This window comes from Notolabrus celidotus, chromosome 12, assembly GCF_009762535.1.
Source record: "Notolabrus celidotus isolate fNotCel1 chromosome 12, fNotCel1.pri, whole genome shotgun sequence".
Classification (NCBI taxonomy): domain Eukaryota; kingdom Metazoa; phylum Chordata; class Actinopteri; order Labriformes; family Labridae; genus Notolabrus; species Notolabrus celidotus.
The window spans coordinates 24514448-24538282 of NC_048283.1; the positions used below are offsets into that span (position 1 = coordinate 24514448).

Below are 23835 nucleotides of genomic sequence, written 5' to 3' on the forward strand. Positions count from 1 at the left end.
ACTGTATTAGTTAACACCTAAAGAAAACCTGTAAATGAAGTGCAGATGTCACCTGGCTTCAATTCTTTGCAGAACAGATGTGACATTGTACATTTTCTTAAAACCCACTGGAAAAAAACACTTCAATAACTTATAGTGAATATGCAAAATGGCTACTTAGAGTTCCTGCAAGCCTTTGAGAAGTATGAGACATCATTTTGTCCTTGTGTAGACAGACAATGATCTCAGTGGAGCATGTGCAGAGTTTCGTGCTACTCTCTTGTTTCTTGTTAGTACAATTCCCAATGTTACAGTTGGCCCCAGTCTCCCCTACATGCCCTATATTTCTCTCATATTGCAGACATGTTCCCTTATTTATATTACGTGCAGATTCAAAATGTGCACAGGAACAGGTGCGTGAAGATGTGCTCAATAAAGACCTCCTCATTTCAAGTCGGGAAAGTTAACTTAATCCTCTGATATTGTGTTTAGGATGCACAGCATGAGGTGTGTGTTCGAGCCGAGCTGGAGAGGAGTCTAAACAAAAGACAGCCATCCCAGTCAAAGATAGAACTCTGCGCGGCCTGGAGGAACACCAGCTCGCACACACACACACACACACACAGGGATGAACAAAGAGAAGCAGGAGGTATAGATTGACTCATCGTGGTGGGAGTACGGTGCAGTGATTTCACGCCTGGTTGTTGGCTAACAAGGCTCTACCCTTTCTGCACTGCAGGGCCTGTTATTATGAGTGTGTGTGTGTGTGTGTGTGTGTGTGTGTGTGTGTGTGTGTGTGTGTGTGTGTGTGTGTGTGTGTGTGTGTGTGTGTGTGTGTGTGTGTTAGAGTCTGTCTATCTGTCAGCAGCTGGGTCTGTGGGACTTAAAGCCCCAACACTGGGTCTGGGAGGAGTGGTAGTGAGGGGGATGCAGGTGGGGTGGAGCCCACTTTGTCTCAGCGGGACTCGGGGAGGTCCAGCCTCCTCCTCCTCCCCCATCCTCCCTCCTCCAGCTTCCACTCCCAACATAGCCTAGGATCCTGTGAAGCCCAGCTCTGGGGGTGTTTGGCAGCTTATTAACCCTTTGCTGTGTTTACCCAGTTGCAGCTATACGTCTGTTCTCAGCAGGACATCACATCTCTCTCCCGTTCAGGAGAAAGCAGCAGCAGCTGATTATCCCCACAAACCACACTTTTTTTCTTTTTTTTGCCATCTAGGGTAATCTGATTATGTTGTTATGTTATTACTCTGTTTATTTGCTTAGCTGACTTCCTGATCCGAAGCGAGAATTGTTAGCATATTTCACATGCTATGCCTCCGAGCAGCTCAGCTCCTTTTAATGAAAGATTAGAGCTTAGCAGTTCTGCGCTGCTTTTCTGCAGCCACATTAAGCAGCAGCAGCTAATGTAAGGACGGTCATGTTGGCTGACATGAATAACTAAAGGCTGTAAAATATTCCTGCTTCTCGTTTCTAACCCACAAAACGTCTCATCACGGTGGTAGATATTTTCCTGTTTTATTTATAATCTTGTCATCTGATCCAGTCAGTGTGACCTACTTCTGTTCTGATGGATCGGAGCAGCGTGATTGATTGTACAAAGCGGCGTTTGGGTCCAGTCTGTAATAACAGCTATGTGACATCACATATTATCTTTGTGAACGGAGACGCTACAATGAGACAAAACCACCACAGCTGCAGCCCGGAGCGTGTTCACCGTGCACACAGTCAGAGGGAGGAGAGCTGGAGGGTGATTCTGCATACAAAGCTCAGGACTCTGAGACCTGGGTTTGCATCCCACAGACCAGATGATTTTTCACAGCAGTCAGCTAAGATTGTGTTTAGTGTTAGGCTGCTGAAAGGTGCAAAATTATGTGTTCAGAGATTCAAATAGAGTTGGTGACAGCTAACTCTGACAGGTGGAGGTACAATCGACCTTTCAAGGGTGTCATGAAAGGCTGAAAATGTTATTACGTTGGTGCTTTTTTGCAAACCAGGAATTAACTTTCAAAGTTCTGCAAGTGCAAGATGTGAGAATATTCATATGAGTTTTAGGAGACATGGATTTATCACTGTAAAGGAGCCATGTGCATCATATCATCTATAAATCTAAACCTCAGGATGCAACCTAAGTGTGAGGGTTCATGTATAGTGAGCAAGTTGTTATAGAGGAACGATAAAACAGGGTTAGCAGTACCCGAAGTGAAGAATCAGGGTCTTGTCTCATTGCAAAGCTACCTAAAACATTGTATTTACTTCATGCACCATCTTCAGTTTCAAAGATGTATCACTCATAGCCTACAGTTGTTGTGTCTTTAAGCTCTCCTGCCTTATCTCCGCTGATTTCATCCTTCTTTGTGAACACACTTGTCAAATTACCAGCACTTCTCCCTGCACATTGATAATAGTACAGGTAGTCCTCCAGAGTCTGCGATTAAGCTGCAACAGTCTCTTCTTCACAGCAAAGGTCTGCTCTTGAGAAATAACAGTGAGTTAGAAGTTTTAAGGATTTAAAATGTCAATGTTTCCCGGTGTCATACGTGTCTCTGCACCGTCAGTAAATCCTTGGTTAATTGCGTGTATTTGTTGTCGTAATGTGTGAGGATCAGCAGATGTTCAGGAGCACCTTGAGTCTGGAGTATCAGTGCCAGCGTTGCCCTTTATGAAGCGTTATCAGTACAGGCACAGTGTACAGTATGGTGCGTCTGCCTGCTCACTGCAATGCGGCCTGCTAATGAGTCTTTTTAAGTGTAAATGGGATCTCTGGTGGTTTGTCGTGGACCGTGAGGTTCATAGAGAATTCTTCGCTCTTCAATATCTGCTCATCTACAGTGTGTGTGTGTGTGTGTGTGTGTGTGTGTCTGTGTGTGAGAGAGAGAGAGTGAGTGTGTGTGTGTGTGTGTGTGTGTCAGTGCAGCAGGCTAGAAACAAAGTGGCTGCTCCAACAGAAGGCACAGTTTCTTAATGATTTCTCTTTTTCTTTGCAAGCCAAAAATATCTTTTAATTTTTGTGTAAGCAGCCTCAGACTGACTTTCGGGGGTCTCAGCAGGGGGTGTAAATGGAGGCAGGAGGTATCAGGAGGAGGAGGAGGATGGGAAGAAGAGGGGGGGCAGTGCTGGAGTCATATCGTTATCCTGTTACATGATGTTTAGGATGGGCATTGTTGATATAGTCCAAGTCTTCCGAGTATATGTCCTGAACTTCACAGGGAGAAAGTGAAAATATTACATTTAGAAAAGCTCATCTTAACAGCCTCAGTGCCAGACCCCATGCCTGCAAAATGAATTATACATATGCTTGATTAACCAGCTGAGTCCCTGTGCACAATCCCTGAGCAAACACAAGCCTTTTGGAATAAATTAAAGCCCCAAATTTCAGTTTCAACATCAGCAGGAGCTTCTAAATAATTATGTAAATATGAAACAAATTTCCCAAGCAGATTTCCTCCTCTGCAATCCTCCTCCATCATTCTTATGCATGCCCCGTAAATTAACTAAACTATGCAGATCGTTATACTTACACAAAATAGGCTAATTAATACACTTGACAATAGTGTTCTCCAGAGGGGGCGATGCTGAACTAAATCTTCATCACACAGAATTGTAAACCGGAGGCGCTGAATTGCTCTCTTACAGAAGCTGTGTAAGGACAAAAAAAGATGGAGGGTTTATAAAAGAATCCCATGCCTTAAATCTCTGCTGTTTAGTCAGAACATGGCGTTACTTGTACAGTTAGCGGTGCTATAGCAGAGGATAGCAGAGGACAGAGGATTTGGATCGGGACCAGCTCTGCAGCCTCTTGTTCGGGTGTTTTTGTCTTTCTATCTGTGAGTGAGAGCGACACAGAGCTCATTATACAAACTGCTGGTCCTCCGTATTACAGATCCTGCTCCTCCAATACCCTCTCAATACCCTCACAACACATCCCCGAGGCCTCCGCCGAGTGCTGTACAGTGCCAGTTGTGCTCTTTGGTCGTCACGCTGCTGTTTCTGTGTCAGCACTGCATTTGAATATGGATTATAGGATGTACAGCTGGTTGGGAGGAGGGGTTGGGCTGCCTAATTACGTAGTGTGTTATAATGACTATCACTATCCTATCTCGCTCTCTGCTCTCCTTGAGAAAATCTAATGAGGATGGAGCTCCTAATGTAAATCCTCCATCTTTGCTTCTGCTCGGGCGTCCTGTAGGGAAAACCTGCAGGGATGCTAATGAGGCATGATTACACTCACTGGGGTTTACTAAAATCCTGTGTCTTTACTCACACACTCTGCCTCTGTGTCATGTTTACATACACCTGTGGGAGAAAGGTGTTAAACTGCCAGACCCCACATTTATTAGAAACACAGCCTCACAGGTCAATGACTCCTCTGTGTGTCATTTGTCAGGCGTCTTGGCTCCCGAGTAGCAGCTGTTGTCTTTGTAAGTGTTTAGTCTGCTCCAGGCTGCAGAGTCTCTGAGCCGTGCATCTAAGAGACCGGCTCTGTTTGACCTCCTCAAAGCACCGTTCAACCTGTATCCCTGCATTGAATGGATGAATACATAGATATGAAAGCTACGTTAAATTCAACCTTGAGCCAAAGGGCTACATATCTTCTTTCTTAAGGATATAAAGTCATGAAGTAAACCCAGCTGAGGTCACCTGGGATGAGCCAAGCCACCACTTGATTTGTTCCCAAGTTTATGTGCAACTCAAGCTGCACTGATTTCAACCTTGACATGCATCATTCTCAAAATCACCTCACAAAAGTGACCACCCAAAGTGGCGGTCAATGTAAGCTGCAAGATTTCCGACCACTCCCTCTGATCAGCCCCACCACCTCCCCAGTATCCACCTGCAGGCTCGACTCAGGGATTCCATCATCTCTGCAGCCTTAGCTTTGGCATTAAATAAATCTGCAAGGACTTGATGAAATTGGAGCCTATAGATACTAAACGCTAATAATGTTCTGCTGCTATCTGCAGGAGCTGGACCTCTCTGAGATCCCTGATTAGGTGATTACCTATTTTGCCAATTTTCAAAAGTGATGTTGAGGGCAGCAGACTGACCAATAACAATATGTTTATTTATTGATTTTTAATTATTTTACTTATTTATTTATTAATTTATTTTTAATTTTATTTATCATATTTTATTTTTTTTACTTATTTATTTACTTCTTCATTTCGCTATTTATTTTTTACATATATGAATTTGTACTATTATTGCTGTTGTTGTAATTTGTCACTCTCTCTGTGTGCTGTCTTGGTTTTGTGTTGTTCGCATTTATCAAAATGTCAATAAACATCTGTGAAAATAATAATAATAATGTTCTGCTGCTGCGAAACGTTTCAACGGATACAACAGGCGATGTCTAACCAAATGGGAAAATGCTTCAAATTAGGGCTGTCACAATATCAGAATTTCACTTCATAATTATCGTGCCCAAAACAATTCACAATAATGATATTTATAGGGGGGAATATCTGTATCTAAAAGTCCACTGATCATATCTTCAGCTTTTTATATGTCCATTTTTTATCTTCTCCTTTTGCAGTCACTGTTGTTCCACAAATCCTGCAGACTGGAGTGTCCTCAAACACTCCATCTTTTTTACGCATCGCAAAACTTCCAAACTGGCGAGGAAACTTTTTGGGGGTTTTGAGTACCACGCTCTCGTCTGTCATCTTCTCCGACCACTTCCGCCATGATTAGCGCTGCAGCAGAAGCCACACCGCAGTAACGGTTAGCGGGCAAGCTGACAGATGTAGCCTGCGAACAACTGAGTCTTTTTTTTTATGTTTGCTCCTGCTGCTTCTTGTTTATCCCTCCTCTGTTTTACAGCGCGTGGCAACCAGTGGAAAGAACCACCAGCGCCGATATCAACATTTCATTTGTTAATACCAGTTATTGCCCTACTTCTAACATAGCAAAGCCAACATTCAAGCTAAAGATGGCGCTAAAGGGGAGCTGGTGGCGGTCTAAGAGCCCCACATATGGAGGCTACAGTCCTCATGGCAGAGGTGTCCGGTTCAACTCCCGGCTGGTCTGCATGTCTTCCCCCACTCTCTACTCCCCACGTTTCCTGTCTCTCTTCAGCTGTCCTGTCATTAAAGGCAAAAATGCCCAAAAACATACCTTTGAAAATAATTTTAAAATACAAAGATGGCGCTAAAGGAGGGACTAAAAACAGTAAAGCTCATCCTCTGGGGGCCGTAAAAGTCGTACCAGGTTTTGATGGTTATCTGACCAGCGTTTCCTGAAATTGTTGAAGTTATACAACCCATGTAGCATGACAAATGTGTGCTGAAGTAATAAGCGACCCTAATTAACCTCTAACACCAAAAGGTGTCTCATGAAATATGAACGAGTGGAGTGTCCTTGAACGCTGTTGGGCATATCCATAAACAGACATGCTGCGACGGAGGGACAAATAGAAATACACATGATTTTATGCAGATGCAGGCTCTTACTCACATTCTCTCCCACATCTTAAATACCTAAATTTGCTGTGTGTGCCATGCCCTCTCTGTCTCTATTTGCCTATAATCCCATTAGGGAGAGAGAGGAGAACGTACAGAAATAGAATGGTATGTTCAAGCTGATTTCCTCACTAAATGCAGCCGTTTAGGCCTCAATAAAGCAGCTTTCACAGCCACCAACAGCAGCCCCCTTCACTGTGATGGAGGAAGACTAACATGCTTAGATGGCCCATTTAGTATTGGGTACATGCTTGCAGTCCCATGAATGGTAATAATGGAAATGCAGCTCCCTCATTGTTGCACAGTGTTTATTGCTTTAAAGCTCGATTGAATGTTGAGCTGCTTCAGTCGCTGTTTCAGTCAGGAGTTCTTTAAAACACTGCTGAGCGATTATGTTTCTAAATGTGAAACACTCTGAATATTCAGTGCTACGTGTTCTCTAACAGGAACAATGATGTGTCCATACTATCTCCAGCCAAACCTTTAAGAAGCCAGGTTTGCTTTTCATCATACAAATGCTCTCTGCAACAGGATCCTGTGTTTATGTCCCAGTGTGGGCAACACCCAGTCTGTTCAACAAAAGCTGTACTACACAGAAAATGACACCACAGCTGCCAGACATTGCCACAAGTTTCTGATCCTTCAGCTGAGCTCTCAAAACCAACCACACGTTATATTTCTCTGACACTGAGAAGAAAGTGGTGGATGAAATGTATGCAGATTATAGAGCTCAAGTCTGAACAGAGGGTGAGCTGCAGTGACACCACAGAGCTCTAAATTTAACCTCCTGGCCTCTTGGCTCTCTGCTTGGGCCCAGCAGTCGGATTCATCGGGAGTCTCCACAGAAAGCTTTATGGAGCCCAGAAAGCGACCGCTCAGCATTTACTTTCACCTCATGTAGAACTTTTGTGTTCTTGATTTTAAAAAACCTCAACACTGGTTGTCGGTTCAGACACCTTAAAGGAAACGTTTTCTTTGTTTTGACGACCAGAAGTGAAAGCATGACGCCGTTTAGAAGCCACAAAACCTCTAAGAGAGGAGGGAGGAGTCGATGGTTGGGCTTGTTGTGTTTAGTTTTGACTCCAAGTGATGTTTCCATGCTGTGTCTTAAACCTTGGGGGCAGTATTGGAAGAGCATTGTTGTTTGATGTAAGAACAGAGTTTGTGTTGTCTTAAAAGACTTTATACTCAACGTAGACTCAGTCGCTCTTACTTCGGTGTACTTTATTTTGTGTTAACACATTCAGGTACATGTTGTGAAGAAGAAGGAGCACTCTCTGAACAGTCAGTGTTATCCGTTCCGCTTAGTGTGTCGTAAATCTCTTGAATTCAAATTCAACATGTTTCATGAAATATTAACAAGGCTTAATTTAAATTTGTAAAGTCTTCAGTTCAGTATAAATATTTGATGATGTTGTTTGTTTTTCCTCTTGTCAGAATTAGTTAATCTCTTCAGGAGTAGAATCACGAGCATCGGGGCTTCACAAAACAATCAGCCAAACTCATACGAGCGTCTATGCTTGACTCAGAGTATTAACCTTTATTCACCTTTCATAACTGCCACCTGCTCAGAGCGCCGCCTCATCTGTTTGAACCAAAGTTCACACGTTGGTCCGTGACAGTACTCAGAAAACTTGTGTGTAAAAAGGAAAATACAGTAGTATTGATATTATGAGAGTGTAATACTTTAAGACGACGTGTTTTTTATACAAAAAACAATTTTAGTTAAAGATGATAATTAAAAAACTTGATAAAACTCATGAATAAAACAAGCTATGTAGATTTTAATACCTAAAATATAATATTTTTATATATCTTTTGGAGTAAAGAGTCATGCTTGTAAATGATAGACATTTGGTAAAGGTCTGTACCACATAGAAATAAAAATTTAAATAATTATAAATACAAATAAAATAAAATAAATTAGAATTTAAATTAATAATTAAATAAATAAAAATGAAATGTAAATAAATAATAACAAATTAATCAATTCATTAAATTTAATATATAAATAAATACAAATAAAATAAAATGGATAATAATAAATACAATACAAATAAATAAAAAAGAGAATTGAATATAAATAAATTATAATAGATAAATACAAAATTATAATAAATACAAACAGATAACATAAATTATATATATATTATTATTAGTATCCATCTCAGTTATAAAAACATCCCCATGTTGCCTCTATGGTGATCTCCAAGGCTTTCAGCTGGAGGACGGTTCTGGTAATGGGCATACCTTCAATCTGTTATTCAGTAACACATTCACACATCCTCCTCTCAATCCATTGGACGCGGTCGCCTTGAGAATCACGGTGAGATTGGGACATTAAACTATGTGACTCCATATTTCAGTTTATTGACAGTTAGTTAATGTCTCTGCTACATTGATAACCAACATCTTAAAACCAGCATCATACCTCCACCTCAGTTGTTGAACAACTTGATCTACTTTGGAGCTTCTTTGTTCTGGACGATCACTGTGTCTCTCCATCTTTCATCCCTCTGTTGCTGTGGTTGTGAGTGAAGGCTTGGCTTAGTCATGATGGGCACACTAACTTTACAGATCAGTGACATCATCCCCTGTTAAGGATACAAATAATGGCTCCGTTATGAAAGATGTAACACGTCTATAGATATCTTCTTCTGGACTATCCAAGATCTGTCTAAATCATTATGCCTAATAACATTTTCACCAAACTTAATGAACAATAATGACTCCTGTGTTTTGGTTTTAGCAGCGGTTGTCACTGAGCTCATGAGAATTTAATCTCCAGATGCAGGAACTGGAGGAACTGGTTGGCGACAGTGAAAAAGATAAAGCAGGATGGAAATAGACTTTTAAAGTCATACAAATCCCTTTTTTTGTACTATCATTTTCATGACAGATTTATCTTGAGAGAGATTAGGCGAGCCGCGGTGTGTTGATGTCTTCATAGCGAGCCTCAGTTGGGTGAGGGTTTAAGCCTTGCTATATAAATAGCCTGTCAAAGAGATCAAACTGTGCAGTGTTTCTGCAGTGTTCAGGCTTTTATGTTTTAACTGGTCATAAAGAGGCGCTGAATTCTTCCCTCCAATATTTTATGGAAGCGAGAGATACAAGTGCATTTTTAAATCATGGCGCTGCGAGTCATACTCGCTTTATTTTCTGCCTGAGATTAGACGGATAGAAACCGTTTGTTGGTCAGACTGTCAGTGAATGTAACATGTTAATCTGGAGCAAATTATCTGAGCAGTGTTTGGAAAAGGTTGCTTTCATTTCTCTATTCCTTTATTCTGATGTTTAGAGGACACAACACGCCGTCCCTGCAGCTCGAAGAGGTCTCAGATTGACTCTGTGAAACCTCCTGATACCTTGTACTCGGACTGTTGATTGATTGATATAGGTTAAAGTGAGGAGGCAGAGAGCTGCATGTTAAGCCATATGGATGTTGAGGTGGGAATAGATGAATCTGTAGCTGCAGAGGCATTGATCAGCCCTTCCCCCGCTGGTTCACCGGAGCACAGTGATATGTATGAAGGCGGGATGTGATTACAGGGTTCTAGTGCATCAGCTGCTCAGCTGATGAATAAAGCATCAGTTATATCCAGTATTAGTGCGTGGTATCAGACACACACAGGTACATCTTGGGGAGCTCTTTGCAGGCACTAACCTGCAGCACAGCTTTGTGTTCGGGACCATTTACAAGAGTTATAAGTATCACCTGGTGTGGTGGCTCTGGCACACTCCTACAGAACCTCTGTAGCTGTAGGTGTGCAGTTACTTAGATTAGTCTCTGATGGGCAGGTATGTATGAGACCCTGTATGAGTTCCATCGAGGTCAAAGCAAAGTGGTTAGGTAAATACAAAGGGGGTCATTTTTTGGACTATTTAACTCCACCAGGAGACTAATTACTGCAGGGACACAGCTGAGACAGATCAGGGTAATCACAGAGGTGGACGACACTGGAGGAAAGGAAGTTATTGACCTGAAACGAGACACAGGGGCGAGTTTCAAAATAAAACAGGAAGCACAAGACATGAAACATGAGAGGACGACTTTTAGATCTTTATACAATTTGGAGACCACCTACATAAGGACCAAACGTTACTTCAGGAGATAAACAAACATAGAAACAATCTAAGTCGTCAGCCAGCTGTCCAAGCATGTTTTCTGTTTTGCATCAAATAAACCAAAAATTAGCAAAAGATAATGGACAAATAATTCCACAAGTGGTATTATTTTTGCGATATTTCACTTGGCTTGGGGTTCATGCGTGTTTACATCCGCTGCCATGTTTGCAGCATCCAGTTGGTGACGCTTCCCCTGATCTGTTGGAGGCAGTCTGACTTGGGATCGTAAATATCAAACCTGTGTGACCACCGGGAAGAAGATCAAAACTGCTGACTACCACCAGGTGAAAGAACAGAGGTCAGGAGTCGGTAGGGCCAGCCCATAGCAGCTAGCGTTATCCACCAGCTACTTGCTGAATGAGTTAGGGGGGGGACTTTGAGGCTGTCCGAAGTAGACCCTTGGTACCAGGGCCAGTAGGGGATGGAGAAGTGTCAGTGAAGCTTCTACACAAAAACAGTGGGTTGCCTTGCTCCAATCCGAAGTTATAGAGGGATTGCATCAGGATGATACAGTGACCAGCAGCCATTTAAAGCACTCAGGAAAAGTTGGATTCACAGTGTAAAATTAAGTTTTTACAGATTAAACTTGTAGTGTAGTAAACAAAAGGAAATCCTTCAGCTTTTTTGGTGGAGAAGCAGCTGACAAACAACGCCAGCGTCCTCTCCAGTGACCTCGACACATGCTAGAACTTGCCCCAAAATCATCATCAAGATTTTGTCCAGTGACAGTTTTTCCTTTGCCTTAAAGGAGACATACACACACACACACACACACACACACGCACACACACACACACACACACACACACACACACACGCACACACACACACACACACACACACACACACACACACACACACACACACACACACACACACACACACATACACACACACTGCGCCCAATTCAGCTTCTGAAGCTGTTGCGGGAATGATCATGAATTTGAGTATTTCACCATAAGTTTGGCAAACGTTCAGCTGGCTCCTCACGGCTCACTGCCCTCAAATGAAACACCCAAACCTGTAATGAAGCCAAGTTTCCAAACTGCTTTCTTATTCCCCACGAGGCTTCTGAAGGAGTGCAATCAGGTACCGCTCATAACAGAGAGAGACACATTTTTATGATTAGCATGAACTCTCACTGTTGTATAACTTTAGAGAACGTGCGTATAGAAAATGTAAGAGTTGTGATGCTGTTTCACATCCGCAGCCGCTCTGTGCTTCATGTTACATAGATCCATAACATCCCATGAGTTACAATTAGCCGGCCTCCCGCAGAGCCTGCAGTTAATAATGTATAGAGTCTTTTAAAGTTCATTTCATGTGTTTCCATACTCTGCTGATCACGCTCATATTTATCATACACGTTTTTCATCAGTAATTTGTACGGTTGTGTCGTCATAACTAATGTGACCTACATGAGAATCTAATGAGTACAAATTACTCTCTAGTATAGGTTTTTTTCTGTGCATTCATTCAGCTTCACTCCAAAGATCCCTGGTCTTAAGTCCGATTTGTGATCTGGTAGATTCATAGAAATTTGGAAGATGTTTTGAGGGGAAAGATAGATGTGTGCAATGTTTAAAACTTTCAAAATAGGACTTGTGGCAAAAATATAGCTACAAAAAAGCTACAAGCCAAACCAAAGAGGATAATTTGTATATACAGATAAATATAAACAGTATCACAACAATGTATATGTTTAGGAACAGAAACACAAGTTTTCCTTCAGTTTAACACTTATTCATGGTTTTACATTTAAGTTATTTGAAGTTTATGTTCATCTGGTCCGACAGAGAGGCCAGTTGTACTATCAGTTCAGCATTAACAAAGAGAGAAAAGAAGTCTGTGTTGCAAGGAGAGAAGATACATGTTGAGACAATCATCAATCAATCAGCTAATGCTTCTACTGTACCAAAACAAACCAAAGTTATTTCAGGACACTTAACCTAAAGAGCAAGACTGCACTTTGCTGTGTTACTTAAAGAATCACAACATTAATCCACCATGAAAAAGCACTGGGTTACAGTTTGCAACAGGTCTCGAGCCAAATTAACTTAACAGTATACTAACATTTTCTTTACATGCATGGATATGACCCAGAGAGGGAGAAAATCTATTATAGAGAGGGACCCTGGTCTGCTCCTCTATGTTTCCAGCATGCTTTGCACAGCAAAGGGGCTGCTTGCTTCTTGGAGCACCATCTTCTCGGTAAAATACCACAAGACAATAACATAGCTCTCCCTATATTTGATATCGGTAAAGGTGTGCAGGATGCAGAACACTTTTTAGATGAGAGAAATGTATTAAAAGTGTGCCTTATAAGCTGAAAATCTATGATTAATGATTAGTTCCTGTAGGGAACTTTAGTTTGCTGTGTCAGTTGACTGGTCTGACAGCGTTTTCAAGCATTAAATATCCCAACCAAAAAATTGTGAGTCTTGTTGTGAATGGCCTCGTTTGCTTCTTTAGATCTTAAAAAAAACATCTCTTTAATTTTCAGTCTTTTATCAGCATCTTACAACTCCTTACAGTATAGGTTTACATTTTAAACTTTTCTCTTTGAGTGAGTCCATCCTGGCTCACTTTACTCCCACAAGCAGAAAAACTTGGTTTACTCCTGCACTGAGTGAGCAGGTGAAGGTATACTATACCTACAATGGTCCAATGGGATCTTGTAATAGCTGCAATGTGCAGATCAAAAACAGTGTCAGAGTGCCCTTGTAGAAGTTGATGGTGGTCTCTGTGGTGGGACCCAGCAGGAGGTCAGTCATATTAACTGTTAGTGGCCTCTCTCATGTCTCCTCACTTTAATACAGAGTTTGGTGTCTGCTCTCTACTTCTTCTCTCTATCTAAATCTCAGTCTCAAACCAACTTTTCACAAATATTCTTCCCCTTCTTTTTCCCTCTGCTTTCCTCACCCAGTCACATTCTAATGCTCCTCCCTGCTGTGTCCTCCACCCTCCTCTCAGTTTTTCCATCACCTTACATAAACCCCAGCGAGGGGGAAGTCAGCCAGGCCCCAGACAAGAAAAACATACCCCCAAACAAGGATTTATGGAATGGGAACCTGGCGCACTTCAGTGGGTGTGTTTGAGAGTTGGTGGATGAAGGCGTTTCCACCCGGGGCGCTCTCTGACCCTCAGTGTACACTCATTAATCCACAGAGCAGGGCACAAGCTGAGCGGAGGAGTGGTGGAATTAGCTTTTACTGCTCTTTAAGTGAGATTGTAACTCGCCAAGCTGTTAAAACAGGTCGTAGTGTCACTCCACATCAGGGTGTCGGGTCTGAAGGAAATGTTTTAATTTCCCATGAAGGCCTTGCTTCAGTTTCAGGAGCTCTCCACCATGCCAGCAGCTCGGCTCCGTGTGAATCACTGCAGACTTTTATTGCAGAAAAATAAATTGCTGCTTTAAAAACTTTGCAAGCAGATTCCTCAGATCAGATGAACCCTTTCCCAGAGAGGCTGGTCTGCAAAGTTCAGCAGTGTGTTAAAGAACATCTGATTGAGGAGAGAAGCCTTTAATATTACATTAATAATGATTATAACCTTCACATTTTTACTCTGCATGCGTCCGACAACCACGATCAATCAGTGAGGGAGTTAGCTGCAGCTCGTGGGGTGCAGGGGTGCCAACAGTTTGCCTTTACTTAGTATGACATTTAATGATGTCATTGCACGTTTCCTTGCTGTGCGCCAACACAGAATCATTTTCTGAAGTTGAGTTGCTGAGACGTGAGACATATTGCATCCTTACTATCTTTGCCGAGAGTTTCACATGCAAAGCTGTGACTGGTAAAGAGAACATAGCAACATATCAGCAGCTAAAGCAACACCATCACGTCTTAAAGTTTCTCAAATCTGGGAGCATCTTACCATCAGAGAAAGAGCTGCAAACTGGAACCCTTACGTCAGTAATGTGCAAGCATTAGAAGAGGAGATTTCAACTTATCAAACCAAAGTTAGAGCCTTTTCAGTCCCTCCCCTTAAAATCCTAACCCTGTAACTAAGTGGCTTTATAGGAAGTGCAAAAAATACAAATAAATAAAACAATTTGAGAGTAGAGGTGTTGTAGGATTTTTTGAAGATGTACGTTTTGAGTTGATCTTTAAATGACTCAGCTATTGATATTTGGAGGAAGAGAGTTCCAGAGAGTTTGGGCAGCAATGGCAAAGGCTCTATCCCCCAAGGTGCGGTGCTTGGTCTTGGTGATAGGGGACAGGAGGTCGGCATCTGAGGAACTGAGGTTGTGAGATGGGGAGTGGCGTTTGAGAAGGTCGGTCAGGTACGAGGGGGCGAGGTTATTGAGGGCTGAGCAGGATCTTGAAGTGGATCCAGAGCTGTATGGGGAGCCAGTGGAGGTGCTAAAGGATAAGTGTGATGTGAGCTCTGGAGCGGGAATGGGTGAGTAATCAGGGCAGCTGAGTTCTGAACATATTGCAGTTTTTGGAGGTTGCTACATGAGTTGTGATTTTTAACTGCAAGATAAAAAGAGTAATGATAAATTCAGCCGCTGATTAACTGTGCAATTCAATATCCAATAAGTCAATGAGTTGTCGATGAAATCAACGACTTGTTGACTAGAAAATAGTTGTTAGTTGCAGCCCTACCCATGCTCCAGATATCCTTTGTTGATCAAAGATATTTTTTTAACAATCAACTCTTTTTTTTGTATTGATTTCAGTGGTTTTAATGGACTTTCTTTAATAAAAAAAGGAAGCCATTTTTTTTATATAAAGCTGTTGCATGTAAGAATGATCTAAAGTTGATCTACAGAACAGACTGCTTTCATCAGACCTCCATCGTCTTCATGATTCTCACCACACTGGCAGCATTATTAAATAAATATCAATACTCGGCATCCAAACGAATCAATTCTTGGGTTTTCTTTGGCGATGACTCCAGCAGTTTCACTGGGAAATAAATGTTGCTAAAAGTAGTAAACATCCTTCAACCACATGGAGCTGGAGGCTTCACTCCTTGAAGCTTCGTTCAGTGGGCTGCTGGAGCTGGATCATGATTGTGTTGATGAGAACGAAAGGAGTCACTGATGCAGAGAAAGGCATACATCAGTGCAGACGAGCTGTTTTATAAACCCGATGACCTCCATGCATGCAGGAATGTGTGCATAATAACTTGCACCTGCACAAGAAGGGCCAAGTCTCAGTGGGTTGAGAAAGTGTGAAGCGAGTGTGAGCAGGAGTTTGTGTTGGTTGAACAGCAGCTAACACTCCTGAGTGAGCGTGTTTGTATGTTGTGAACGCAGGACTTCATGGTTTCTGTGCGTCAGGATGTCTAATTCTGCAGGAGAAAGTGAGCAGAGAGAGCGAGCTGCTAATAGGAAACACATGAATGTGCAGCCCAGTGTGGGCTGTCTGTGGTAAATAATAGAGAATATGTGCGGCATGTGTGTGTGCGTGTGTGTGTCTAGGATTGTGTTTATGCATGTTCTAAAGACTCATATTCACCGAGTCTGGCCCAGACAACTGAGGCAAGAAAAACAAAGAGGAGCGTGTTTGTATTAGAGCAGAGAGAGCTGGCAGGTCTGCAAGCTGCGGAGCTGAGTGTTCATTTTCCAACCAGGAGGATCTGGACTGTCATTATTTCATGGCCACATTTCTAAGTATCCGTGCACAGACAAGAATACACAGGGGTCCCATAATCTGCTCTTGAGAAGGAAGGTGAGGACTGGACATAAGACTGCAAAGACAATTCATAATCAGCCCGTCAATGTCCAAAGGAGAGAGTAGTTTAGAGATGGCGTGTCAGGGCTGTAAGCCGTGAGCATGAAGCTGAAACAACTTTCCCAGCAAGAGCAGCAAAGTGGAGGTCAACGGGCAGAGCCTCTGTGGAATCTGCTGCTCATGTAGAGGGAGGCCCTCGAGGTGCAACTCATCATGTTTATTTCTGCTGTCACAGCAACACTTTAAAATCTGTGGAGTTCGAGCAAATGAGTCTCCATTTGAACGATCTCCACAGATTTCTCACTCTGTAATGGGGATGGTGACAATTTAAGAGGAAACTGTTGTGATATCGATCGGTTTTCCTCCAGTTTGAATATTAGTGTATGAAAGTTATGATCTTGAGACAGTAGAATAATTCTGATCTCAGTCAGTCACAGGTGATGAAACTTGGTGCAATACGAGCGCGGATGTTTCAACACTTCAGATAACATGAATATGCTCAGGGTATGTTTCAGCTGAAGGTCAAAGCAAGGTGGAATTGTTGGGTTTACTATACTAGCTTTTTCATTCTGGCTCTGGCTCTTTAAGGCTCACAGGTTTTCCATTACCAGCACGTCGAACCTTTGCGGTCACTTAATGGTCAGGCTGCATCTTAAAGAGGGTTCTGTCCCCGGTTCGAGTCAGTGCTCTGATTTAAGGGTTTGGACATTTTTGGAGACGATTCCGTTGCTGGTATTTATGTCACCGAGGTTTTCCTGCTGTAACTACTAAATCAATGATTCTCCTCCTCCTCTCCTCATCCATGTTGTCTTTATGGTCCTCTGAAAACCTCTGACCTGTTGACTCCAGGCCATCCGGCAAAAATATAAGTCTTGTGTAACTGATCCGGAGGGCTCCGACCTGCTGGATCAGAGACGCCACAGGAACACAAGGGAGCGGATCCAGTGGAAGTTAACACATTGACTAGAATAGAAACCGATCAGATCCAGTGATGTGACGGATCGGAGACGGACCGGACACGGAATTTGGCAGTCTGAGTCTGACTTTTTTGTTGCAGAGGAAGATGGATACTTGAATAAGTGTGTTAGTATCAAAAAATCAAGAACTTAAGGTGACATATTTTGATCAGATGCATCGCCCTGCAGGGATTGCGATGTCTTCATTTCAGCTGCTTTGAGGCAACCTTTAAGTCATTTACACACAGAAACACGTAAGAATCAGGGCCCACATTTAAAAATACTCTAACATCCCTTTAAAACCCAGGTCTTTATGTTGCTTTAAAAAGTTAATACGGACTGGATTACCTGTTAAACCAGAGCAAACATGCTCCTTCCCCTGTAAAATAAATCTAAGTAGCCTCGGATTTAACGGGTTTCTACTAAACAAACACTTTTAGAGTCGTTCTGATTAATGTAGGCCGTCCAAACAGCCAACAAGCTGCGGAAAATTCTGTGTGTGTATTTGTGTGTCACTGCATGTGGGGCAGACTGCAAAGTCATCTGAGATGTTTAACTGGAGCACTGGAGACAGTGCAGTGTTTGTTGTAAATGTGGCAGCTCAACACAGACTTGGCCTGGACGCTGCATTCCTCTGAAATTCACTGGAAACTTAAAGTACAGTCGGTTCTGGAGAGGAGTGATGAAGAGGTACAGAGGAGTTTCGTTCTGTTCATCGATATCAATCCTTACGTATCCCAACGCAGAGCCAGCTCAATTTTTTACACTCTCTGACACACAAACACACACACATAATGAGCCATAATAAAGCAGCTTATTAAACCATCAGCACCTTCCCAGCTCGGGGTGTCCACAGAGTGACATTTTAGGGCAGGCTGACTCAGTTCATTAAACAGGATCAGACGTAGCGAGACCTCCCTGCAGGGGGAGGGGTCAGATGTTGTGACCCCTGGGTCTCAGGGGCAGGGGTGGTTGGGAGAGGGCATACGGGCACGTCAGTCTGATTTACTCAACTTGTTTGAAAGGCGGTGTCGGGCCATGCTGCAGAGGACTGAACTCTCTCCTACTGTTTACATATTTCAGAGAGCGAACAATATTCAGGAGACTGAAGTCCATGTAAACATACTGTACGTCTGCAAACCCTCCGCTACCAATCTGGGGCTTATTAGTTCTGCTCCCTGATAGTGAGGGCTCTCTGATGGAGCAGAAGTCAGGGTGTGTTTTTGGGGATGAGTGCTTGGTTGCAAACTTGGGCATATGGGGGCATAGTTGTAGAAGAAGGGGGGAAAGGGAGAGGACAATAAGCAGAGCTGCAGAAGTGAACAGAAGTCATGGGTTTGAGATTGGACCAGTTCATGCAGCAGGCTTCCTCTTCCTCTGGTCCCGTTTCATAGAATTACAGAAATATTCCAGGCAGAAAACTTTCACATTTGGCTCCAACTAACAAATCAGTCCAATCAATTTGAGCTCATGTGACAAACCATGAGCTGCCAAGTCTGCAGGTCGACTTTCAGACCTTTATTTTATTACAATCTCTTCATGCACAAACTGTTTAGGACAGTGTTTTATAATAATGACAATAATAATAATAATAATAATAATAATAATAATAATAATAATAATAATAATAGTAATAATAATAACATTATTTATATGGTACCTTTAAAAACAAATGTTTACAAAGTGCTTTGACAAACAAAGCATGGTTCAAATAACAAAGTAATCATCTTGACAGACAGGGGGGACGAATTATTACAACGCAAAGGGTTAAAAAGAATAAACAACAATAGACCATTAAATAATTGTTTAAGAGGATTTTCAAGGATAAATAAATACAAATGGATAAGTAAATAAAAGCATTAAAAGGACAATAAAAGAGGTTTTCAGAATGAGAGGACAAAATCACATCGGAGAAAATTTGAAAAAGTGAAAATGATAAATTAGGAACATTAAAATAATAAATAAATGATATGTATAAATACATATGAAAAATAAATATAAATGAAAAATACATTCAAACAATAAAAAATTAAATAAAATTTTTTAAAAAATCATTATTTGGATAAAAACTAAAAATAATAATGAAATAGAAGTGAAAGAGGTTAGAAGGATGAAGTCACATAAAAGCAAGTCTGTAAAAATGGGCTTTAACAAGAGATTTAAAAGATGTCACTGACTCTCCGAGCCTTATCTCCTCAGGGGGGTAGTTCCGAAGTCCCCTTTACATTTGAGCCTCGACTTTGGAATGACCAAAAATGCCCCACCTGAGGATCTAAGGCTGCAAGAGGCTCGTAATTTGTTTTGCACAAAAAAGCCAAACACAGCAGTGATTTCTGTCCGTAACTGTTAAGAACTGTAAACTAAATCTAAAGAATACTGCATTTAAATAGGTTCAGGTTGCAGGACAGTGTTTGAAACAAAGACCAATCCTCAATTTAACTTTCTCCCTTGAAAGCCTCCAGATTGCAAGGATGTAAACCAGAATATGAGCTCACAGAGTTTGAGAGTTGCTGGGCTACCACTGCCTGATGTGGTTATTTGCTTTAATTGGTTTGCTATTATACATGATAAGTTCAGATCCAACACAGGACGATATATAGGAACAACAGATCAATGCCGGGAAAGATTAGCCGCTCGAAAGGTGTGTACGTGCTGAAAGCAAACATATTGGCGATATCTGATTCACTGCTCAGAGCGTATTAGGATACCTAGCAGCTTCATTAATCAATCTTTTTGAAAATAGAGGCCAAACACTCATTCCTTTAAAAAGCAATGATTTTATTGGACATAAGAATTGAACAGGGAGTTTATTTTTCAGGGCAACAGTTACACAAATTTGAAGGAGTGAGAAATAACTTTTTCTAAATCTGTTGCTATCCAGGTTTCAAAAAAAGCAGATCAGTGTTTCTGCTTCTTTTAGTCTTTTTGCTGTTTTCTCTGCATGTTCCCTCTCTTTATTTTTCTCCCTCATTGTTGTTGAACGTCTTTCCGTCCAAACACAGAGCAATTTAAGGATTTCATTTTAGGGGGGAGGGTGAGACCGTCGCTATTAAAGGACAGCTAGCAGCTGGCCACGCCTGCTAAATCCTCCCTACAAAACCCTCCCACCAGCTCCATCTGCTTCCAAAGTGGAACCCCCTGACACACACACACACACACACACACACACACACACACACACACACACACACACACACACACACACACACACACACACACACACATACACATACATACATACACATACACATACACATACACACACACAAACACACATACATACACATACACACACATACACATACACATACACATACACGTACACACACATACACACACACACACACCTACTTGGTGCTCTTTGATCTTGAGCCGGAAGCCTACATCTGTTCTTAGTACATCAGATCCCTTTAAAACAATGAATGCCTTGTCTGCTTACAGCGTGTGTGACAGTGAAGTGATGACTGATGACATTCATTCATTTACAGTGTTTCTCCACATGCACACACACACACACATACACACATGTACACACACAGATACAGTGCCTCAGTGCTTTTGACCTTGAAGATGAGCCGTAGTTGCACGCTGTTTTACACGACCAGCTCTTGGTCTGTTTGTCCGTCCTGCTGGCCTCTCTTTCAGGTTAAAGAGAAACTAAAACCTTTTGGAAAATGGACTTCTTATTTTGTCCGAGCAGAACGGGCATCACTCCTCCTCTCCTGTTAGCTTTAGTGTGTTTAAACAGGCGGTAAAAATCATGAAGTCTGATGATCTGCCTCAACAGTCATCTGTTAGAACCATAAGGAAAACAATGATACCAAAATAAGGAAGCACCTCTGCAGGGAGCAGCTGACTGACGTTACTGACTCACTGAAGAGCTAAAGATAACACCAGAAGAGGTTCATATGATTCAAATATGGTGGCTGCACTACATTTTACAACTTCTCTGTTTTATATTTGACTTTTCACATTTATTTCCATCACACAAGATATAAGAACCACAGCACATCTTTTATCTCAGTACCGTTTTGTACAAAATAAACGTTCAGCTTTGTGAGTTATGCTCAGGATTTAAACAGGATTATGCAAAAAAAAGTCTCCTGCAGCCAGATTTGTGCATACATTTTTTAACACACTGTATGTGCACATAAATGTAACACAACATTACAGCAGTGCTAAATATGGGATCCTGCTTTTTGTTGCAAAAAGATTAATAGCTATTATAGTTTAAAGAAGAAAATACAATTTAACAGGATCATGCAACAACGAGTAGCTTCATCGTGGTTTCCACAGCATAAAGGTTCCTGGTTTGAATCCCTGTTTGCATGTTCTCCCCGAGCATGCGTGGGTTCTCTCTAGCTTCTTCCCGCAGTGCAAAAACATGCTCGTCATGGTAAAACATGGTGCTTTGTCTCTACTTTAACCAGAAACAAAAAATACGACCAAATACTAAATTTATAATTGATTTTAATATTTTACTGATTACCTTTAAAGTTCTACATGGACTTACCCCGAGCTTTATAGCAGACCTTTTAGTACCTTACGAGCTGACGCGTGCATTGAGATCCTCGGGCAGAGGTTTATTGTGCATTCCAAATACAAAAATTAAAACAAAAGGGGACAGGGCGTTCGCAGTGAGGGGTCTGACACTCTGGGACCATCTGCCCAAGGAGATCAGGTCTGCTGAGTCAGTGAGCTCTTTTAAATATCTTCTGGAAACATACTTTATGGCAGAGCCTTCCCGGATTTTATCTGAATTTAATTTAATTTTGTTTTATTTTATTTCATTTGAACCATCTTAAGACATTTTCATTCCTTAAGAATTCTTTTAGGGGAATTTTATGTCTTTTAAAATATGTTTTATTTCTTTATCTTGACTTGTGTTTTTATGAACTGCCTGTTTTATTTTGCTGCCCATGTGAAGCACTTTGAAATAGCACTCTGTTTTTTGAGAAGTGCTCTACTAAGGAAAAAAAGTATTATTATTATTATTACATGTTAGCCAAGTGATGGACTGACGCCTTGTCCAGGGTGTGCCTCTGGACAAGTCGCATACACCTGTGTGCTTAGCTCATAGGTGGGGGCTCAAACTCAAAGTGCTTTAGTGTTATTTTGATTCAACTTGAAACAAAGTGCAGATTACTTTTGACTTGTCAAATGAGATGCCTGCAACTTTTTGTGAAGTGAAATGTGCCGCTCAAAAGAAGAGCAGCAAGAAGCTGCAGCAGTGTGCAGAGAGGGATAGCATGCAATAAAGTGTACATTTTGGACTTAAATATCATTGTGATGAAGCATACGATGCATGGTGAGCATTTGAGGTTTTATTTGGACCATTTTATTCATAAGGCACCAAATGAAGACCAATGTTGTCTCAAAAACCCTCTGCAAAAAGCAGGACAAGTGATGAGCATGCTGAAGGCTCCTCAATAAACCTTCTGCAACACAGAAACAGCTTCATGACACTGATCCTGTTTTGGACTCGTCATGTACTTATGCACGTCCTCTCAGACGCATGAACACAAACACATCATGTACTGGATTGGCATGTGAGAGCTACAGCAGCACCAGCAGATAAACTCATCCTGTGTTTGAGATTCCTGGTGTATAGAAGCAGCTTCCACAGGGAACTGACTACCAAAGGCTGGGTGAACGACATAGAGAGACAGAGAGAGAGAGGGAGAAAAATGAGAGAATATGAGACAGAGAGGAGGAAAGTCGGGGTAGAGAGGGACCTAAGAGAGGCTATGAATTATTTATCAGTCCACAGCTCCCTCCTCTTCTTCATCCTTTACTCCTCCTCCTCTTTCTCTGCTCTCTCCTCCTCTTGTTCCCCTGTTCCCCCTTCCTCTTCATCCTCTCCTCCTACTTCTCTTGTACTCTCTCCACCTCCCAATCCTCTACTCCCTCTTGCTCAGCATCCTCCAGTCCTTCCCTTTCATCTTTACTCCCTCTTTCTCCTCCTCTTCATCCTCTACTCCCTCTTGGTCATCTTCCACTTCCTCCTCCTCTTCACCCCCTTCAGTCCTCCTTTCTGTCTTTGTTTTCATCTCCTCGCTGTTCTTCCTTTCCCCTCTTCATTGTTGAACCTTAAATATTTTCCAAAGTTGTGAAATGTTTCTTTATCATCCCGATCGCTCTGTTCTTCTGAACGTTGTACTTTAAGCTGACATTGAACTCATGGAGGTGAATGAATGACTCAATTTACCACTAAACTACAAAGAGCATGTTTTGTAGAACCTTCAGTCTATGTAGATAGATAGTTCGCTGTTAGATTTCATACATCTTCCTCCCGATATACAGTAGGTGAACAGAATATGAGCATCACCCTAATCGGCACTAGAACTATCTGTCTGTCAAACCAAAGAAAACCAACCAAGAAATTTAAAAGGGAATATTTTTCATCAAAGCTGCAAAATGACCACAAAAAAATGCAGATCCAAATTAAACAGATCTTGTTGCAGTCACCATGTAGTCAGCCTAAACGCCTTTCAGATGCATCATCTGATATCCTTGGAGCATGCAGTTTACACTTGTTCTGATCCTAGAGAAACTCTGCAACTTCAGAACGAGTGTAGTCCTAATGCGTCTGCAGAAAATCAACAGACTAATTACAACATTGTCTATGTT

The 23835-nt window shown here is 41.7% G+C and overlaps 1 protein-coding gene across 2 annotated transcripts in view; it reads left to right on the plus strand.

The window, feature by feature from the left end:
- Positions 1-23835, plus strand: part of cdk14 (cyclin-dependent kinase 14) — a 194665-nt gene that overhangs the window by 165293 nt on the left and 5537 nt on the right. The window lies entirely within an intron of this gene.